The sequence below is a fragment of the Arvicanthis niloticus genome, chromosome 4, assembly GCF_011762505.2.
Source record: "Arvicanthis niloticus isolate mArvNil1 chromosome 4, mArvNil1.pat.X, whole genome shotgun sequence".
Lineage (NCBI taxonomy): Eukaryota > Metazoa > Chordata > Mammalia > Rodentia > Muridae > Arvicanthis > Arvicanthis niloticus.
In genome coordinates, this window is record NC_047661.1 from 64141552 (window position 1) to 64147551 (window position 6000).

Here is a 6000-nt window from a genome sequence, read left to right on the forward strand (position 1 = left end):
TTTCTCTGAAGTGCAAACTTTGTTATATTAAAGCAAAATGCTATGATCACACTTTAACCAGTATGTTCTTTAAGTGTGACTTTTAACTGGCAGGATCTCTTATGGAGAAATACCTTCATATTCTCAATGTATTTTTGTGGTCATTCTGCACTGCATAGCAATACACAGTAAGTCACTGAAATACAAAATATATGCAGGCCAGGTGTGGTGGCCCACACCTTCAATACCGGTATTCTAGAGGAGGTAGCAGAATGATCTCTAAGAGGCCAGCCTGGTCTACATAGTGAGTTCTAAGCTAGCCAGGGCTACACAGTGAGACAACCTTCTCTATTACACACAGACACACATGCACACACACTCACACACTGAACTTTTTTTTAAAGAGCAACTAAAATTTGCCTTCATAATTTGTAAGGTGAGAATCTAGTTTTTACTGTTATTTTACTATATCATTTATTTTTACTATATAAAAAAATACTTGATGTGCAAAAAAATAAAAAGGGCATAAAGAGCCATGGGCCGGGTGCAGTGGTGCAGGCCTCTCATCCTAAACACTTGGAAGGCTGAGGTTCCAGTCCTGAGTTTGAGGGCAGCCTGGGCAATTTAGTGAGCCCTTAGAGATAGAGATAGAGAAGAGATAGATAGATAGATAGAGATAAATAGATAGATAGATAGATAGATAGATAGATAGATAGATAGATAGATAGATAGAGATGTGTAAAGATAGATAGACTGGTAGATAGGAAGAATGGATGGAAGGAAGGAAGGAAAGAAAGAGGGGAGAAAAGGAGGAAAGAAGAGAGGTAGAGGGGGAGGGCAATTGATAATTAGGCAACAAATACAATGAAGCATATTTTTGTAAATAAATACATTCTTTGCATATAGAAGTTACTATATAATATTTTATTTAAAGCATATTGCATTGTATATAATTGATAGTTTGATGGACATTCATCAGCATGGGACTATATATTCAATGGGACATCACAAATTATGTTTAATTTATTCTTACATTGATTTGTATCATCCGTTATTAAATTCACCTTCTTACAGGTTGGTTAACAGAAGCGAGAGGCTGTTGTGTGCAGTGGTGGGGGAGGGGGAGCTGGCTTTGGTTCTTACTATAAAGGTGAACACACACAGAAGCAGGATAGCACTTCCCTTATTTATCACATTCTGTGTGGAAATCTTGGTGGCTCTGATGTCAGCCTGGAGAATGTGCAGCAGGGCTTCTACTCAGTGATCCCTCAAAACTGGTGGGGGGAAGCCAGGGGCTCTGAGGCTTCAGTACAGAGCATATGGGGTTTCTTCGGAAAGACTTCTTGATCTGTCCCAGCATCTGGAAAGTGGTATCCTTTGGGATATAAAAGTCATGTTTGCTTTTGTGAGTATGAATCAGGACATGCTATCAGTGCCAGGCAGCTGCTGAACCATGGAGCTGACACTCCCAGCCTAGATTGCTTTTGACTGTTGCCGTCGCTGGTTATCTCACCCTAAGTAAATCAATAACCTGTCTCTTGCTGTGGTGGTTGAGTGAGAGTGGCTCCTGTACACTCATATATTTAAATAAATGCCTAGTCACCAGGGAGTGGAATTTTTGAAAAGGATTATAAGGTGTGGCCTTGTTGGGGGAAGTGTGTCACTGTGGGGGAGGGGGGCAGGCTTTGAGGTTTCAAAAACCCAAGCCAGGATCAGCCTTTCATGCTTCTCTCTCTCTCTCTCTCTCTCTCTCTCTCTCTCTCTCTCTCTCTCTCTTTCTGCTTGTGTATCAGGATGTAGCTTTCAACTACTGTTCCAGCACCATGCTTACAATCTAGCTTCCTGCCATGATGCTACTGGACTAACGTAAAACTGTAAGCAAACCCTCAGTTAAGTGCTTTCTTTTATGACAGCTGCCATGGTCAGGGTGTCTCTTCACAGCAATAGAACAGTAACCAGGACATCTGCTTTTGTCTATTTTATGCAATAGGTCACATGCTGAAGTAGGTTTAATAAAATGACTCCTCCAAATTTCATCTCTACTTGGAACCTCCAAATACGACTTTATTTGGAAATAGGGTCTCTGTAGATAAAATTAATTGAAGACCAGTTAAGAATGTCAAGAGAAAATGATCCTAGACTTAGAGTGGGTCCTAACTTAGTGCCCAGTCTCCTTATAAAAGAGGAGATGGCTAGAAATGGTAATGTATGCCTGTAATCCCAGCAGTTGGGAAAGCAGAGGCAGGAGGATCATGGGTTTAAGCCAGACTACACTATATAGTGTGATCTTGGTCTCAAAATAAACCAAATCCACAAACCAAGACTAGAGAAGAGACTTCTTATGGTACTACCATAAGCTCAGGAAGGCCAGGATGTTAGGTCAGGAAGAACCCTCCCTGTGAACCCTTGTGGTGTGTGTGTGTGTGTGTGTGTGTGTGTGTGTCTGCCTGCCTGCCTGCCTGCCTCTCTGTGTCCATGTGGACACCTTGATTTCAGTCTAGTTGTTTCCAGAATCCAGTAACAATAAGTGTTTGTTGTCTTAAGTCACAGAGTTTCAGCTTCCCTAGGAAGTTCACACACACACAAACACACACACACACACACACACACACACACACACACACACACTTACTTTGCTTTCCATGATTCAGTTTTCTTCACAGTCTACCCTTTACAGAAATGGAATTGTCAAACTAAACAATGGATTTTCCATGGAGTCTCAGCAACTCGATGGTGCTTCTTATTCTCAGAGTTCTAGCTTGTTTACAGGCTCCATCTTTCATCCTGACTTCTCATCCTGTGTCACCTGTCCTGGGTTTTGCTTCTGTTTGCCCCTTCCCATTCAGGATTCCCGAGGATGTTTGTGCAGAGAGGTAGGCACCTTGTCTCTTGTCTGCTTTTCCATGTAGTGTCTAAGTGGACTCAGAACAAATTCAACTTGTTTACATTTGGGAGATGCACTTATGCTTGGTCTTTTCTAAGATGCTCATGTTTGATTCTTCATTGATCAGCACTGTGATGGTTAATAGTAACAGCCAACTTGCCCGGACTTAGAGTCATCTAGGAGAGTCACCTCTGAGCACATCTGTGAGGAGCTTTCCAGGGATAACTAACTTAAGAGGGAATGCCTCACCTGAGTGCAGATAGCTCCATCCCATAAAGTCCAGAACTGAATACAAAGTTAAAAGGACAGAGGCGGGGGGGGGGGGGGGAGAGGAGCGAGAGAGAGAGAGAGAGAGAGAGAGAGAGAGAGACCAGCATTCATCTCTCTCTGCTTCCCAATTGCAGATGCATCATGACAGACGTCTCAGCTACTTTTTTCTATTGCTAAAACACCATGACCAACACAACTTATAGAAGAGTTCATTGGGACTTACAATTCAGAAGTTGAGTTCCTGACCATCATGGTGGGGAGCATGGCAGCAGGCAGGGATGGTGCAAGAACAGTAGCTTCAAATCTACATCTGAACCACAAGCACAAGGCAGAGAGAGACACTGGGAATAGTGTTGGCTTTTGAAACCTCTAAGCCCAACCCTGTGACACACCTCCTGATCCTTCCCAAGCAGTTCCATCAACTGGAGATCAAGCACTGAAGTACGTGAGCCTCTGGGGGCCATTCTTATGTTAGCCATCACAACTGGCTACCTCACATTCGCACTGCTATGATCACTGCCATGCCTTCCCCACCATGGTAGACAGTATTGCTCAAGTCATGAACCCAAATAAATCCTTTCACCCTTAGGCCAATTTTGTCTGGTCTTTTGTCACAGCACCGAGAAAAGTAACTAGCATCCAGACACTTGTTGGTGATTGAAAACTATTGGCCCATTGCAGAGTGTCTCTTCCCTGCATTTCAACAGCATTGTAACTCATCTCAGATTATTTGCTTGCTCATATACTGGAGATCCTCCAACTGATGTAAAAACAGAGGAAAAAGCCTGTCCATTATCCTTCCCAAACTCTGTTGCCTTCCAGGTAGCAATGCAGAGGCAAAGGATGAAGCCTGCTGCTGTTGTAGGCTGTTCTCTCTCCCCAGACCTCCTGGTCCTCCCATTCCTCCTCCACCACGGTTCCCAAGGGGAGCTTGCTGGAGTCTGCAAACATCACTAGAGCAAGACCTCTGGAGCCGCCAAGCTACAAGGTGACGCAGGAGGCTCATAGCAACTAGGACATGTCGCTTATACAGAAACTGTTCACATTTGAACAACCAGTACACAATATGGATGGATGCCAACTCATGTCTGCCCCACCTCACTGTGTGACCATCCCTAAGGACCTGGCATCCAGAACCTCCCCTCCCCCATCACTGCCACCCTGGTGCATTGAAAGAATTCCATCTGTCCTGTCTACCTTGCAGCATTATGATGACTGTCCACAGCTGAATCATTTAAATGACTTCACTCACGCCTTCTCTTTACCGTGACTACCTCTCCGACACCAGACAAATGAACTAATCTGTAACTGATTCCTCCTGCAGAGTCACAATTGGGCCATCTCCTGCAGGTGCTGTGAAGACATGAGGTGGTGTCTAACCGGGTGGCTGGAGCAGTGGTCAGCACTCAGCTGCTACCGAGTGAGCAGCTACCATGTCTAAGGAGTTGAAGGTGAAGCTCAGGGCTCTAACAAAATGAAAGCCTCAAGGGAGACTGAAAGGGAGACCATAGGTTTGTTTGCTAGATATTTTCATCTTCAGATACTGACAGCTACCAAAAACTATTAAAAGGCCAAACCATCATTATAATTTTAACTATATATGCCTTCTAAAAACTTCTGATTTTTGGAGTCAACACCTTCAATTCTTGTCTTTTTTTTTTCCCCACTGTTTCTTTTATCCAGATGTGAAGACACTGTCAACTGGAGAGGCTGTTTGTTTGTTTGTTTGTTTGTTTTTCACTCTTGGCACAAGAACCCATGCTGAGCAGGCTCTGGCATCCACCACTGTGCCACATGCCCAGCTTCTAGTAAGTATTCCTAAAAATTGCAGTGCCTGCCCAGGGGCTCTTTCTCTGAGTGGTCCATTGATTTGATAAATAATGACCACATATGAATGAGCACATAGGGGCTGTGATCCCAGACACCCAGACTGCCACTTTTCTGGAACCAAGTTATATTTTTAGCCTTTGCTAATGAATCATGCATATTCTAGAGCTGACATACTACATTTAAGTATTTGTTTTTTAAACTTGTGTGTTTGTGTGTTTGCCTGAATTTATATGCACTTTATGCATGCAGTGCCCAAGACCAGAAAAGGGAGCTGGATCTGGTGGTCCTGGAGCTTCATACAGATAGCTGTGAATGTGGTGCTGGGAACTGAATCTTAGTCTCTGCAACAGGAGGCTAGGACCAGCTGAACCATCTCTCTAGCACCAGCATACTTATCAGGGTTTCTCTGTGTAGACCTCTGTCCTGGAACTCACTCTGTAGACTAAGCTGGCCTTGAACTGACAGAGATCCACCTGCCCTTGCCTCCAGAGTGCTGAGATTAAAGACGTGTGCCATCACCATCCAACCAGAATACTCTTTTTTTTTTTTTTTTTTTTTAAAGGCTGAGATTAGAAATTCAGACTTTGCATTCAAGAAGCCTGGGTTCCAGTTGTGCTTTCCCTCCTCCTCAGCTGTAGTCAACTTGGATAATTAACTGATTGCTACTTTTAGCCTGTTTACACAATAGAGATAACTGTTCTTACCTTTGGGATAAACAGGTTAGTAGTGAGCTGGCTTGGTATGGAACAAGTGTTCAGAATGATTAGTTTGTTATGCTGAGGGAACCTCTCTGGCTTTCAAATCGGATCATTCTAGTTAGCTTTAATTGACAACTTAACACAGCCTGGAGTCATCTGAGAAAGGAATCTCGAATGAGAAATTACAAAGGCCTGTGGACATGTCTGGGAGTAGGGAGTTGCCTTGGCTGTTAATTGGTGAAGGGCCTGGCCCACTGTGGGCAGTACCATTCCCTAGGCCAATGTTGCTAGGCTGAATAAGAAAGCTAGCTATGCATGAGCCTGTTAGTGAGCTGGTAA